General features: G+C 37.7%; 1 long non-coding RNA gene across 1 annotated transcript in view; it reads right to left on the reverse strand.

Moving 5' to 3' along the window:
* Positions 1–4,043, reverse strand: part of LOC148132220 (uncharacterized) — a 41,969-nt gene extending 37,926 nt beyond the window's left edge. Inside the window, exon 1 of the long non-coding RNA XR_015747732.1 lies at positions 3,982–4,043. This is a non-coding gene — a long non-coding RNA (uncharacterized LOC148132220). The remainder of the gene's footprint in view (positions 1–3,981) is intronic.
* Positions 4,044–16,241: the final 12,198 nt, after the last annotated feature.

Raw genomic sequence — 16,241 nt, forward strand, 5'->3', positions numbered from 1 at the left:
TTATTTTAAAGGGAAGAGAAGAATACAAAACTAAGCAGTAAATCCTTAGCTGAGATTATAAAAAGGCAAACACTCTCTCAAGGTGAACTCAAACTTTCACCTAAAAGTTCTCAAATGAGTAGAATTAAGTAGTTATCATAGTTAACTTTTGAACTATATAGCATGGAGTTGAACTATTATGTATACTCCAGGTGCAGGGGATCAGGTGTGTTCCCTCCCAGTTGTTCTGTAAATTTATAATTAAAATAAATAACTACATGGTTTTCTTTCAAAGCAACCACTTCCTTGATTAAAATGCTAATATAGAACTAAGGAGAAATTTCCTGACATTTAGAACAATTAATCAGTGGTACGATTTGCCTCCAGAAGTTGTGGATGCTCCAACACTGGAGGTTTTTAAGAAGAGATTGGACAACAATTTGTCTGAAATGAAATAGAGTTTCCTGCTTGAGCATCTGGTTGGACTAGAAGATCTCCAAGGTCCCTTCCAACTCCGGTGTTTTGTTATTCTATCCAGAAATGTAATGAAACCTCTGTGTGTAATTCCAGTGGAAAAGCTGGCTTCAAAATTACCAATGCTGTAGTTCATTTCTCTTAGATTCAGCCATGTCCAAACAGCACAATACATTTCACAGGTGACAGAAAGGTCACCTGTTCTGAGCAAGCTAAAAGCAAAGAGGAAACTAACTCCTGGTGGAAAAATAGCTGCCAGGCTGCAGATAACTTAGTGAAAATACCCTGCCAACAAGCAAGCACAGCTACAGTAACACATACGGCAGGAGAATGGAAAATATATGCACTAAGGAAGGAACAATATTTGCATGCAAATGTTAACGGGAATCAGACAGAAACAGTGATATGAGAGACTTGTGTTTACCCCTTATGGGCCCAGGAGAGGACAGATTTTTATCCAGACCAAAGAGCCAGTTTGGTCTAGTGGTTAAAGTACCAGGTTAGCGAGAAGGAGAATGTGAGTCCCACCAAGTCCCACCTCAGCCATGCAAGCCAGCTGGTGACCTTGGCCTGTCACTCTCTCTCTCAGTCCAATCCACCTTACAGGGTGGTTGTTGTGGGCAAAATAAAAGGAGGGTGTGTTGGATATGTTCGCTGCCTTGGGTTATTTGTAAAAATAATGAAGGTAGGATACAAATAAATAAATAAATCCTGTTTACAGTTATCTGTGAATTAGCTTTGGGGGGTAAATTCTATTTCAAAATGATCGAACCTCAATGTGGTTGAGAGGGAATGACTAGTCCAAAGTCACCGGCCGGCTTTGTACCTAGAGCAGGACTAACACAGTTTATGGTGCCCAGTGCCTTCAGTTATTATACCACCCTGGCCCCTCTAAACAGCAAATTTTTAAATAGGCCTATGAAATATTTTATATTAATATATGTTATATTTAAATATTTTTACTGCAAAAGCCATTTGCATAGATGATGGTAAAACAATCTTTGACAAAAAGCCACTTGATGTTTTCTTAATTTTTCAGCTTACGTTTAAATATCATTGATACCCCCAAAATAAAGTGTACCTTGTTTTTCTAATATTTTGTAAAAATTAAACTGGCACCCAATTGGAGAAAAAACTCAATTCCTTATGGAACACAGGTAGTCCTCAACTTAAAACAGCTTGTTTAGTGACCGCTCCATGTTACAACGGCACCGAAAAAAGTGGCTTATGACCATTTTCATACTAATGACCACTGTAGAATCCCCATGGTCACGTGATTTATATTCAGATCCTTGACAACTGACTCGCATTTATGACGGTTGCAGTGTCCCAGGGGTCATGTGATCCCCTTTTGAGACCTTCTGACAAGCGAAGTCAATGAGGAAGCCAGATTCACTTAACAACCATGTTACTAACTATATATCTGCAGTGGTTCACTTAACAAGTGTGGCAAGAAAAGTTGTAAAATGGGGCAAAACTCACTTAACAATTTTCTCACTTAACAATATAAACTTTGGGCTCAATTGTGATCGTGAGTTGAGGACTACCTGTAGTTTACAAATCTTATCAAATAGAGACATAACCTTGAGAGACCACTAGCCTCCTGGTTGAAGTATTATTAAACAGAATAAGGTTTTTCTCAATTTACTTTCATTATCAATGGGTGATGAAATCTGTTCTCATTGGGAAGGCGGGGGAAATGATTGATTACTTTAAAAGTCATTCCTGAATCTATTGCACTTTTCAAGCGAGAATAATAATAATAATAAAACCCTGAAAGAGTAACCTGCAATTTAGCCTTAACTGAACTGAATCATTTTAATTGTGTTACTCTTAGTTCCATGCTCATTTCTGGAAAGCTCATAGATTTGCCCACTCATTTAATTAGGTGGGAGAAAGGAGTGAACTCTATATAATATCTGATGTTTTCAGCGTGTCTCTTTATGTAAGTGTTGGAACAGTTCCCTGCTAAAGCACAGGGAAAAGTTCGGGCTTTTTTCCCACTCTTACTACCGGCGCAAGAAGAAAGAACAAACTTTTTCCTTCTGCTCTTAATTGGTAGGAAAGAATTGTATTTTTTAAATAGTCCATAAAGGATGGCACACCGTAGCTAAGCAGAAATCTATTGATTGTTGAACAGAGGTTGTGCGCACTATATAGCTGGTTGCTGTGACCAACTTGATATGCAGCCTGTTGAATCTTGTTATGCTTTTGAAAGGTAAATAAGGCGTTGAGTCAATACTCAACAGGAAGTGGGTCGTCAGATGGGAATTTGTACAGGGAAGACTATGATGGCAAGGATATATGGGAGGCTGTACTTTTGTGGCCTCAGGATAGGCACTTTAGAAGCTTCTACAACAGGGATGTCCAACCGTGGCAACATTAACACTGGGGGACTTCGAATCCCAGAAATCCCCAGCATGCTGACTGGGGAATTCTGGGAGTCGAAGTCCACAGGTCTTAAAGTTGCCAAGGTTGGACATTCCTGCTCTAGAGGGTGCAAAACTCCTTTTCCACAAGGGGGTGTGAGATTTACTGACAAAGCAAGGCATTCATTTTTTCTGTGTATGACGACAGAATCTTACCTCTTCCTTCAATCACTGTACTATTAGAGAAGACAAAGGCAGTGCTTGTGTTCAGTAAGTCTATTCTCTGTCCTCCAAACTCTAATTCTCAGTTTCCCAGACAGCTTTCCTTGTTTCTGACCCCTTGCTAGTATCCTTCTGACATTTTGTCTCTGCATGGATTAGCCATCTTTTAATAGAAGCATTTGCCCAATTCAGCTTGCAATCAATAACATAGAATACTAAAAAAAGAACCTGTTAGAAAAGAACATCTAAAAAAGCATAAAAATAAGTCTTCAAAAATCAGTTAAAACACTGCTGTCAGTTACAACAACTGTCATATGACAGGGACAAAAAGTGAAAATTAGGGATCAGCATCCCCACAAATATGCAAAGAAACAAAATGATGATGTAAAGAATGAGAAATAAACTTTGCTTAGTGCAAGAAAGACAGTTGAGTGGAAGGAAAGTTTCTTTTGTTAAATAGGCCATCAATTAGAAGACCTCCTTACTTTTATGTGGAGAACCCAAAAGGCAACTAGATTTTATTTTTGGAAAAAGAGAGACCTTTTGAAAAAGCACCTTTGTGACAACCATGACCTGGGTGACTGAGAATATCCATAGACAATTATGTGGAGAAATCCCCAAATTAAAATGCTACAACTCTGTAGAAATAGCATGGGAGAGGTGTTGTTTCAAATTGGGGATATAAACTAACTTGGGCTCCTTGTACCCAACATATATTGGGGGATAGATCTTCCTGCTGTCTTGTTTCTTGATGAATTCTGCTACCATGTGCTGCCTGTATATAATCCAGCCATTTTTAAGGAACATACAGAGAACAACCCTTTCCAAAGCCATTTTGTCTTGCCTGAATTTTAAACATCTGATGAGTGACTTTGCTCTTTGTACTTGGTTTATTTAATCCTGTATAACACAGTCATTCAGTTGCAGTTGTACTTACGTAGATTCTGAGGTTTCAAAAACCTGTCATTTTCAGCTAGCAGGAAAGTGTCCCAGAAAACTGTGGAAATTGAGAAAGTAAGGAGCAATTAGACAGCCAATCTAAACTGATTTGGAAGAAAACATGAATAAAAGCAAGTAAATGGTGAGAGAATTAGTAAACTACAACAGGCCAATCAGCAGAATACGTTGAAGACAGAGGAAATACTGAAAGTGAAAGAAAGCAAATGCCGGGAAGAGATAGGACAATGGTTTTCAGAAAGATGATGTGGTGGAAAGGTTAAGTTTTAAATAATAAAAATGATTGTTACATGTCTGCTTTTTGAAGAATACAGTGGTACCTTGGTACTCAGCTGCTTTGAAACTCATTGAATTCGGTACTGAATGCATTTTGACATGAAAATTTTGTCCCGGTATTCATTGTTTGTTTGCTATTTAACACACAAGCTAGAACTTGTTGGTGTCAGCTGCCTTGTGACTCACTACATTATTTCTTATGGAAAAAAATGTTTGGTACTCATTGTTTTTGGTATTCATTGCATCTCCCAGAACCAATTAACCATGAGTACTTAGGTACCACTCCATTAGAAATTGAATCATTTACTACCAAAGTGAAGTCAACATATGTATGATTCTCCTATTTCTCTTAACCCCTTTTTAACTATCTACCCTTTGTAACATATTGGGATCTAGCATTTCCTCCCATTCCTTCTAAGACACATCTACACTTACAGTGCAAGTTGTTTCAGTCTGGTGTCCATGCCAGATTGTCCCTAGGCTAACATTAATAAATGCTGTATAGACTGAGACTCTTTGGAATGAGCTTAGAAAGTCTTCGGTCTCACAGCCACTCCACCTTATTCTTCCATTGGGCAATTGACCTGCTGCTCTACTTTCCTACCTTTCTCTTCCAGGAAAGCAATGGCCTCTCATTGACCTTCCTATGGATGGACCTTCCTGGGTATATGTATGAGGTATATGTGTTACTGGCAATGAGTAAAAAACTGGCATTGTGTGGAATGCCTAGGAAATCTATAGAATACGTAACATTTTTTAGGCAAAGTATGAAATGTCTGTGTTATTTTGATATATACATTCTCAGGCCATTGGATATAATACCTTGGCATTATGTAGAATGACAAGAACTATTTAAGCAAAGTATGAAAACAGAGTCATGAAAAGGGTTGGGGTTACCCTAACCCTAACTCTTTCTTGAAAAGATGGATATGAAAATGAAAGAAGAAATGCAAAATAAGACCCCATTGACCCATTTGTTGCAGTAAGGAAAGCTAGAACGGCATTTTAGAGGAAGTATTTTATACTTTGTTGTCACCTTTTGGCATTGCATAGAATGTCTAGGAAATGTGTAAAATATAAAGTGTTTCATACTTTGACATCCCATTTTTACCATTCTATAGATTTTCTGGCCATTCTATGATATGCCTAATTTCACACTTTGATTGTAACACATATACACATACAAATCCCAAGAGTTGAAGATAGATAGATAGATAGATAGATAGATAGATAGATAGATAGATAGATAGATAGATAGATGATAGATAGATAGAATAAAATGGATACACACCCAAACTTAATTAGCTTTTTTAACAAATCCTATTTTTACTGCCTATTGCTTTCCAATGCCTCTCATAGTTACTAAGAATTCTATATGAGAGCAAAATGACCATAATTCTTTCCTTGTAAACAAAAGGTTGCTTATTCAGAACATATCATTCTTTGGGATTCCTATTTTCACTGTGTTGTTTTAATCCAGTGGAACACCATTTTCAGACATCTCAATCATAACAGTTGTATCTCTAGCTCCTAAATAGACCACAAATAAGCAGTGACTCAGTTGAAGGTCATTTCTTCCTCTGTAAAATAGCCAGAGGGTTGATATAGTTAGCCTGCAAGAAAGTGAAATGTGTTGATACAGATAAGATCCTTTAAGGCAATATAATAATTTTTTTTTAAATTGTACTTTGTCAGTTGAGTAGAGAAGTTGAGTAGAGAAACACAACCCTGGGGTGGCTTGGATCGAGGTGGGGGTTGACAAGGGGTACCCTCCAAAAATAGTTATTAGCCCATTCTGGTGGACCAATGTGGATTAGTCCTGTGAAAGCATGGTGTTCTTGGAAATATATAGCAACATTCCTCTTCCCTTTTTCCATCCTTCCTGAACATATTCAGTCAAGCCTTTCCTTCTCATTGTTCTGAATCATTTTCTGAATTCATGAAAATGCTGGTCACAAAAAAAAAAAAAAAAAAACATTTGGAAGTTTCTACTTTAAATCTATATGAACTGATAATTTTTTCTAACATATGTTTGACCAGATAATATACTTTCAGAGATGCTTATATATCTGCCATGTACTTAACAAGGGCAAATCACTACCCTTTCATTATAGAGACACCCTGGAAAAACTGAAAAGGGAAACCAAAGTGTTCTACAGGTAGCCCTCAACTTACGACTACAAATGAGCTTAAAATTTTTTTTGCTAAGTGAGATGTTTGTTGCATGAATCTCACCTCACTTTACGAACTTTCTTGCACAGTTGTTCAGTGAACCACCGCAGTTGTCGAATTAGCAATATGGCTGTTAAGTGAATCTGGCTTCCCCATTGATTTTGCTTGTCAGAAGATCTCAAAAGGTAAATCACATGACCCTGGGACTCTGCAATGATCATAAATATGAGTCACCTGTCCAGCATCTGAATTTTGATCTGATGACCATGGGGGATGCTGCAACAATGTGAAAAATAGTTGTAAGTCACTTTTTTTTCCAGTGCCGTTGTAACTTCAAACAGTCACTAAATGAACTATTGTAAGTCAAGGACTACCTATATTATATTCTACTTCCAATTATCTATTTAAAAATTACAGCATTATTTTCTAGTGGCCAAGGCCTGTAGCCATCCCTGTGTTTCTCAGAAAATGTAATATTACACTGTTCAGTCTTCTCTCTGACAGAGGGCCATCTTTCCTAACCATCAACTTTGGCATAATTATTCCATTCTCTTGGAAAAAGTCAGCTGTACTGAGATTGGAACTCTTTCTTTTTTTCCTCCCTGGTCTACCACATGCTAATGTTACTCCACACCATAAAAAAAAAAAGAAAAGCGCCACTATTTTAGAACTTGGCATGGTGATAGTTGCTACAGTACTTTGAAAGGCTCAGACAGCTATTATGCAAAACTAACTGTTCATAAAATAAAACCCGGCAGCAGCCTCTTGAAACTTTTTGCAGTTCCAGTGCTAGCAAAAAGCTTTCCTCTGACAGTTAGTGGGCACATGAAACGTTATGTATGGGTTTTATTTCCAAAACTTTTAAGTCCCAGGATGATATATGACTTTGCAAGAATGCATCTTTCAGCAATTGAAAGAAGCACTTTATTAACCCCATTCTATTTTATTATCAGGTAAGGTTGTTTTTTTTTCAAAACAATTGTGCCAGAGTAAACTAAGCAGCCAAGAGAAACAGAATCAGGCAAGCCAGGTGTTGGAAAAAAATAAAGATTCCATAATTGCATGGGCAAAATATAGCTATGCATTTAAAAATAACACTAATATGCACAGATTGCAAACTAGAGTCATATTCACATCTTGAAGGCAATTATAACAGTGTTGTGACCAGCCTTAATGGAAAATGGTATGCAGAAACATTATCCTTCTACAATAAGTTTTCATTATCACTATTGCATAAGGCACTGTTGTTTTTAAACAAGCTTGCAAATGATCTGCTTGTGGAACATGCTTTATCCATTTGCAGAACTGATTGTGTTGCAGGTCAAGTTTTTCCTTCTCTGAATATTGATGACCCACTTACAATTCATTACAAGTCTTCTGAGATATTTTCCAAGATGGCAATTTTTATCCAGTTAATAGCAGGATGAGTGGTTCTTCCTTTTGCCTTAAAACCTGGGAAGGTACACAGTCTATACAAACTGTATATCTCTATCTCTATTATCTCTTTCCATCTTTATCTGTCTGACTATCTATTATCTATATGTCTGTCTGTCTATCTATCATCATCTATCTCTATCATCTAGCTACCTACTGACCTACCTAACTATATCTGTTTGTCTGTCTATCATGTCTGTCTATCTGTCTGTCTGTCTGTCTGTCTGTCTGTCTGTCTGTCTATCATCTATCATCTATCATCTATATCTATATCTGCCTGCCTACCTTCTTGCCTGCCTGCCTATCTATCTATCTACCTATCTACCTACCTACCATTAGCCAATGGAGGTGGATGAGAAATGTGTTAGTTCCAAATTATTTCCAGACCATCTCCCTACTCCCAGGCCCCCCCAAAAATTCATAACACTCCAGTCAAGTGTTACCCATCTTTCAGATATTTTCCTCTAGATTATTTTTATAGTAAGATTCATAGTGCGACACATGGATCCCAGCCAAAAGAATGCCATTGCAATACTTACAGTGTTTAGGCAGACATTATTTTTATGTTGTGTTTTTTAATTCCATAGTTATGTTTTTGTTTCTCAGTGATCAAAGACTAAAATAAAGATATTGCACTGTAGTATTGTACACAGTCATGCATGCTCTTATTTGGTAAGTAGATCCTATTGGCTTAACAGATCAGAAAATGGGATGATTTCTACTAAATTTATCATGCTGCCTTTGCTAAGCAGACTGCCTGGATGGCAGATGTGTAGATTTTTGCAAAGGCCATGAGCAATGAGTGACAGATGAAAGGCCATGCTTTTTTTAGGAACGGTGGAAGCTGCCAGATCCTGAGTCAAACCATTGTTAGTCTATCTCGGTATCACCACCAGTGACAAATAACAGCTCACCAGAATTTCAAGCAAGAGGTTTTCCAGCCCTACTTGACAAACCAGGAATTCAGCTGGGGATTTTGTTGAGTGAGAAGCATGTGCCCTTCCTTCTCCTGTCCAATAGTACAGTTCCCAAGTAACATTTTTTTTTAAACAAAAATTGCACATGTGGAAGAAAGATGGAAAAGATTTCCCTTCCAAGAATCTGAAAAGCTGCTGGATCAAAAAAACTTCCATAAATTTTAGATAACAATCCACTGGGAACTTTAAATGCCCCTGCTTTGAAGGCTGATGTTTTCTTTCTATTCCATGTAACTATTCCTACTGTACACTAGCAGAATAGTTGTTAAGCAATATATATCAGCATCAAGTTACTACGTAATGCTTTTGTTTGTATTTATACATCTCCTTTAAAAGAAGGCCATCTTAGGCATTGAAATTAATAAATAACATGTTTAAAAAGAAAAAGAACAACAATAGTACAGGAATATGATGTCTTCATGTTTCCATGTTTCCATAAACTTTTGGTGTGTATGTATGGGATTTGTGTATTTAATTATAGTAAAGTGTCTCTCAATGTGTAGAAATAAAGGTGACCTTGATGGAGATATACCTCTCCATCATTTTTATCTAAGAAAAAGGGACAGAAATTCTTTTTTTAAGTCCAGAATAGTGAGACAATATTCAGAAATGGCTCAGGCAGATGCCTCCCTGAAGTATAAGGAGGGGGAGGAGGAAAGATAGTACAATCAGACATGCAAAATGAACTAAGTCTTGCAAGATGGACTACTTACCCTGCTCCAGGTTTTGGTTGCTCTCTTTATTGAGAAACTTTCTCTTATTTTAGAGCTATACATATGTGTGTCTCCAAACTGCTGCTATTAGATCTCATTATTCCTAACCTTGTAATACTGAAATGTCTGTTAGGTTTTTCTCTTCCATCTGCAGGGTTGTTGTTTTTTAAAGTTATATAATTAAGAAGATATTTTTACTTGCCTAAATATTGCTTTTGGGATTGGTGTGGCAGTACAGGGAGGGGATAATAGAATAGAAAACAAAGAACTGGAGAAGATCACAACGTTCTAGAAATATCAAGATCTCAAGAAAGCTCAAGATCAAGAAATCAATATTGAAAGATTGTAGTATAAACTGATTCTGATGGTCCCAGTGGTTATTGGCACACTGGGTACCAGGTAAAAAAATCTTGGATGTCATTTAGAAAATCTACACATTATGTAATATTTACATCTGCCAGTTACATAATACTGCAATGCTTGGATCTGCAAATATACAATGTCAATACATTACAATATCTTAGATTCTTAGGAAGAACTCAATGCCCATGAAGGCCAACACCAGCTAAAGAAGCAGCAACTGTGATTTCACATTGTTGTGTATATTAAGCAATGATAATGGACAAAAATGCCAAACTCAGTCTAAATGTCTGGCTGACTGTGCAACCAATAATAGTGATATCTTATAATTAGAATAAGACATAACTATAGTGCAAAAATATCTGATAGAAAACTACCACAGTATTTTGCTGCTCAGTGAGCAGCAGATGGTACATATGGTGGGACAAAATTTAGCAACTCTGCGGGTGAGATCAAGAGACCAATCAGCTAATAGATAATATAGATAGGAACCAGGCTCCCTGACTAGAATTATCTGAAGAATAGGATGACTCAGCAGAGCCCTCCAAACCCTATAAAAAGGAACATTGTATGACTCAGAATTTCCAGAATGCCAGCCATGAAGGCACTGCAGAACAGGTAGGATGTGAAAATCTGCCAAATAGCATAATGGAGGGTGGAATATCAACGCCTGCCAAATGTTCTAAATATCCTGCTTTCCCTTCAGATCATAGGCAACTTTCTTCATTCAGAGAAAAATCACAGTAAAAATTAGGGAAGATAAAAGCAGACATAATATCAGTAGCACGTATAAAGATTATTTTAATATCAGTTCAGCTAATCCCACATGTTTTCTGGCTTTAGTTTAGGCTATTAGCTAGACCCTGGTTAATCTTAAAAAGCTAAGCTGAGTCACTGTAGGAGAAGAGCAGGCAGAGTTTGGGGGTGGGGAGGCGGAGTTAAATGTGACATCAGCTTAGAGTGCTTATATTGCCACAAATGGTCCAAGTCCAACCCTTCTTGAATTCTGTTGACCTACATCTTGTGCCAATTTAGTGCTGAACTGTAGTTGACTAGATTTGTGTGTGTAGCCTTAAATAAATCTTCTGTGTTGCAAATTAATTTATGATCCTGATCCTTTGCACCTGACAGTTAGATTTTGTTAATATTTAGTGGAAGGCCACAGAAATGCCAGGGCAGTAGGCTGGTTGGAAGATCAAAAACTATCTGGAAAGAAAGCAGGAGCAAATCACTTCCAAGAACATCCATATTATGTTCTTGCCAAGAACATGATATGGATGTGTTTGAAGGCATCAAAAGTCAAACTTCCCTTGATGTATACAGGAAGAGAAATCATAATCTATTCCAATTTAGTTGTTAACATTTTTGTTTATAAAACTGGCCTGTTTTCTAAAGATGGGAGCAATTTATCACATACTAGACTAAATAATGTTTTTATGGCATGCTAACATTTTCAACCATTTTATGAGCTCCTTTTACCTTCCCAAAGGTTTTGAATTTGGTCTCATTGGCTATAACTCATCAACAATGAGTCAATGACTCATTGACCTTTTTTCTAGGGTACAATTGCAGATATTGCTGTGGGAGTGAGGTTAGCATTGAAGTGGTATGGATGCTGCCTCTATATTAACACAGACCAAGGAATTGCTAAATGGTGCAGCTGTTGGTTTAGTGCATGCTATGCTTCATTGCTATGCAAGCAGCTGATTCTTATAACTGCTAGCACCAATTCATTCAGTATGTTTCACCAAGAACAGCAACACAGAGAAATTGGAGAGACCTTTTATTGTATGGTTTCATTGTCTGTTGCAGGGAGGCAAAGCTATCTCTATCTTTCTATCTGTGACAATCACACAACTCTCAGCAGCCTACCTAGAATATAAAAAGTTAAGTTATCCATAGCAATGATTAAATAACCAACCAAGAAATAACAAGAAAAATAAGGATCAAAAATGAAAATAAGGTAGAGGGAGGAAAAGATGGTGTCACACATAAGCTAAAAAGAATCCTTTCCAAAATAGTGTGGTCTTCAGTTGAGGAGGTTTTTCTGGACAATAATTTAGAAGGATCAAAGGCATGGTTCTGTTGAGAAATGAACAGATCTATAATACCAGACTCTTGTTATAATAGCACTAGTTGGTAACTAGGCTGAAATGCTATCTACAGATAGTCCTTGCTTTACAACCACAATGGAGCCCAAAATTTCCAATTGTTAAGTGAGTTTTGTCACATTTTACAACCTTTCTTGCCACAGTTGTTAAGTGAAACACTGAAATGGTTAAATTAGTAATACGCTTGTTAATGAATCTAGCTTCCCCATTGAGTCTGCTTGTCAGAAGGTCACAAAAGGTGACCATATGACCCTGGGACATTGTAATTGCCATAAATAAGAGCAAGTTGCCAAACATCCAAATTTTGATCATGTGACCACAGGGACTCTGCAACGGATGTAAGGGTGAAAAATGACCATAAGCCATTGTAGATTCATTGTAACTTTTTTCAATACTATTGTAACTTCAAGTCAGTGACGGATTAAGACTAAGCACTGACAAATCTTGGCACCCCCCTCCTTTGTACATATGTACAAACGAAGCCATATTCTCAACTTTGTGGTGCCCCCTTTGGGCCTGGCTGGTGCCCTAAGCACATGCTTAATCTGCTTAATGGTTAATACACCACTGCTTCAAGTGGTCACTAAATGAAAAGTTATAAGTCAAGGACTACCTGTATTATCTTTGTAGAAATCTGGAGTACTAGGGAAGTGCCAGATGACCGAAGGACAGCAGATGTCCTCACTGTTAAGAAGAGGAAAACACATGAAGCTAGGGAACTATAGATCAGTCAGACACTGATATGTCTGAGCAAAACATAAAGAGATTGATTAATTAGCTTTTTGCAATATATCCTCTAATTTCCACAGCTCTGCATGTTTTACCAATACCAACTCTTTCCAGAATAATTTATTTTATTTTTGATTGGGTAATTTTTTAAACATTATGAGAATGCTGATCACAATATATCCTGATTCCAGCAAGCATCTGACATAGTACCACCAACATTCAGATTAGCAAGCTGATTAATTGGAGCTTGATGGCATGAAAATTAAATTAAAACCATGCTCATTATTTGTTCCTTATCAAATTGGAGTGAGATCTCAGGATGGAGGCCAAACAATTTGGTCCTGGGCCCTCTAAGGCTTAATGACCTGGATGAAGAGATGGAGGGAATGCTTATCCGATTTAGTGACCAAAACTCAGGAGAGATAGCTAACACCAACATGAAATTCAAAATTACTTTGATGGATTAATGAAATGGGCTAAAAGTACCAGTATGAAGTTCAACAGAGAAATGTAACATTCTTTATTTAGAAAACAAAATTAAAATGTCTTGGTATAGAATGGGAAAGATATGGCCTGATATTTAGATCTTAGAATAGAAGCAGGTGACTACATATTATGCCATTTCAAGGTGCTTCAACAGAAGCAGAGTGTTCAAATTCAGAGAGCCAATTTTGATCTAGTGGTTAAGACACCAGGCTAGAAAGTGGGAGAGTGTGAGTTCGAGTCCTTCTTTACGCATGAAAGCCAGCCGGCTGACTTTGGGCCAGGTACTCTCTCTCGATCCAATTCACCTCTAAGGGTTGTTGCTGTTGTGGAAAAGTAGGAGAAAGGACTATTAGGTATATTCACTGCCTTGAGTTATTATAAAAATAATAATGGCAGGATGCAAATCAATCAATCAATCATAAAATGTAATCCTTCGACTATATTCCAAAATGATCAGATAGCTCCTTCCATTCTGTATCAAGTTCTGGGCACCACAATTTCATTTTCAGGAGGAATAGGCTCAAAGAAAAGCTCCTCCTCCTCGGAAAAAAATGGGGGAGGACCAAGCAGGAAGGGAGAGAGTCAAATACTTTTCAGTGCAAATGAGTTTCTGCCACATAGTTCAAGGGGTATTGAGCCATGGTAGTGCAGTGTTTAGGGTGCAGTACTGCAGGGCTACTTCTGCTGACTGTCAGCTGCCTGCAATTTGGCAGTTCAAATCTCACCAAGCTCCAGGTTGACTCAACCTTCCATCCTTCCGAGGTGGGTAAAATGAGGACCCAGATTGTTGGGGGCAATAGGCTGACTCTGTAAACTGTTTAGAGAGGGCTGTAAAGCACTGTGAAGTGGTATATAAGTCTAAATGCTATTGCTGTTGGCAAGCTGGATCAAGGAGGGCTGGAGGGACAGAAAGGGAGAGAGGGGAGGAGAAGGTTCCCCTCACCTCCAGTATTCTCCCATAGTGCATTGTCCTGGAGGGAATTGCTTGCGGTGAGTTGTTTTGCAGCAAGCCAGCCTGGAGGGAGGGAGGGAGGGAGGAAGGAAAGAAAGAAAGAAAGAAAGAAAGGGAGGAGAAAGAAAGAAAGAAAGAAAGAAAGAAAGAAAGAAAGAAAGAAAGAGAAAGGAACAGCTTTCTTTCCAAAATAAACAGAAAAAGTGAGACGAGAAAGAATGTACCTATGATATAGTTCAAACTATAATACAGGTGTCACATCATCCTTGTCTTATCTACACTAATGAAGAGGACCTAGTCACATTTGCTTGAAGATTTATAGAACTGTGCCTCCAGTTGGAGAGCTATTACTTCCCACGAAGTCTTACAAGGTGGAAGAAGATTTTTTTTTTCTCTTTGCTCCTACACAGTATGATGGTAAAGAAATCCCTAAACCCACCATTCAGTGATATTCAGAAGGCCATGAAAAGAAGCTCCAAACCAGAATTCCCATAATATGCTTCCAATTAGTTTATGTTGTGCACATACCACAGTGTAATTTAGCAAAATGTTTTGTTTCTTCCATTGACTTTGTTGTAATCCTACTCAGACTTAGTTAGGGAATCACAAAAGCCTTTCATTTGGGTGGTGCATATTAATGGAAAATTTGAGACCATGGAAACATTTATTCTCCATCCTGTATGTCAATGATATTTACCATTTGCCAATTCACTGACATTTTCAACAATTACTGTACATGCCAGTAAATACCAAACAACACAAGTTGCATACTGAAGAACAGATTAGAAGAGTAGCGTGGAAGAGGTTTTCCATGTGAACCAGAGCTCTTACCTTCAGATCAAATGGCTTCTAAGCAGCAATTCTTGGAGAGCTCAGAGATGTGAAGTCTTGGTAGATGACCTGTACAAAGATGTGCTTTGCATCAAAACAACCTAAAAACTGTTCCTAACAAGTGGGGCTGGAAGGATTACATGTTTTCTTTCTGTTTCTGCTGATCACACACTCAGAGCTGCTATGAGGCATGAAGGGGGATATTTAAAAAATGCTCTACTACAAGCACCCCATTCAATCCCATCCATATCTGTCACTGCTGTTAGAGAGATATTTTTTTAGCTGATTGCCTTACTAACTAGACCAAACAGGAAACACAACCAAATAAGCTAATTCTTAATCGTACAACTACCTTAACAGAATCTTACAAACCTGAAAGTACAGTTCTCCCACTACCTCCACTACAGCCTGAAAAGCTAGGAGGGTCCTTCACAGACTCTTTCTCTGTCCATTATGCAGTTGAGCACTCTGCTCTCTCTTGTCTGACCATTCCCTGAGCGGCCTCTCTTTGCTCTATCTCTCAAGTTTTTTCCCCCACATATTGTTACAGTTATTTTCCAACTTCTGGTGAATATACTTTGGATGAACAAAAAGAATTCAACTTCAAAAGTAATCAGTTCAGTTTGTTTGTTTTTAAATAACTCCCATATTGTGCTTACAGTCCTTATTCAAACACTTCAGCATGCTGGCTTGGATTACAGACAGGCTATTTGGGTGATGAAAAGCAAATTAAGCTACAGCCCTGTCTAAATTTAAAATAAAGAGTGAAGGGACATGTGGTGACTAATGTAGCTTGCTCAACTCCAGAGGCCAGTTATTTGGATATGTTATATATCGATATTTGCTTTCCCATAAGAACTGACTGTTAGAATTCTATTTACATCTCTTAGAAATGCTGATGCATTCAGATTTTGGTTGCCTATTAACAAAGACCTAAGTCAAGGAACCTCCTTCAGTATCAAAGCTGTTGCCTTTGTAGGTATTTGTGGGTATGTGTAGTTTATACTGCTTTGAGCATTTTTTTTTCTTTTTTGAGGGCCAAATAGAATAAAAATGTCTTAAATACAGTAAAGCTGCAATGCTAACCCCTACGACAGTCTAGAAAATTGTTTTGTTGGTGCCTCTTCTGAAAGAAAATACAAGATTGCCTTTTCTTGGCTACAACCCTATACAGGTACAGGGGGAAATAAGTAACACTT

Source organism: Notechis scutatus, chromosome 2 (assembly GCF_049901735.1).
Source record: "Notechis scutatus isolate UNSWTSFEM ecotype Mainland chromosome 2, rNotScu1.2, whole genome shotgun sequence".
Classification (NCBI taxonomy): Eukaryota; Metazoa; Chordata; class Lepidosauria; order Squamata; family Elapidae; genus Notechis; species Notechis scutatus.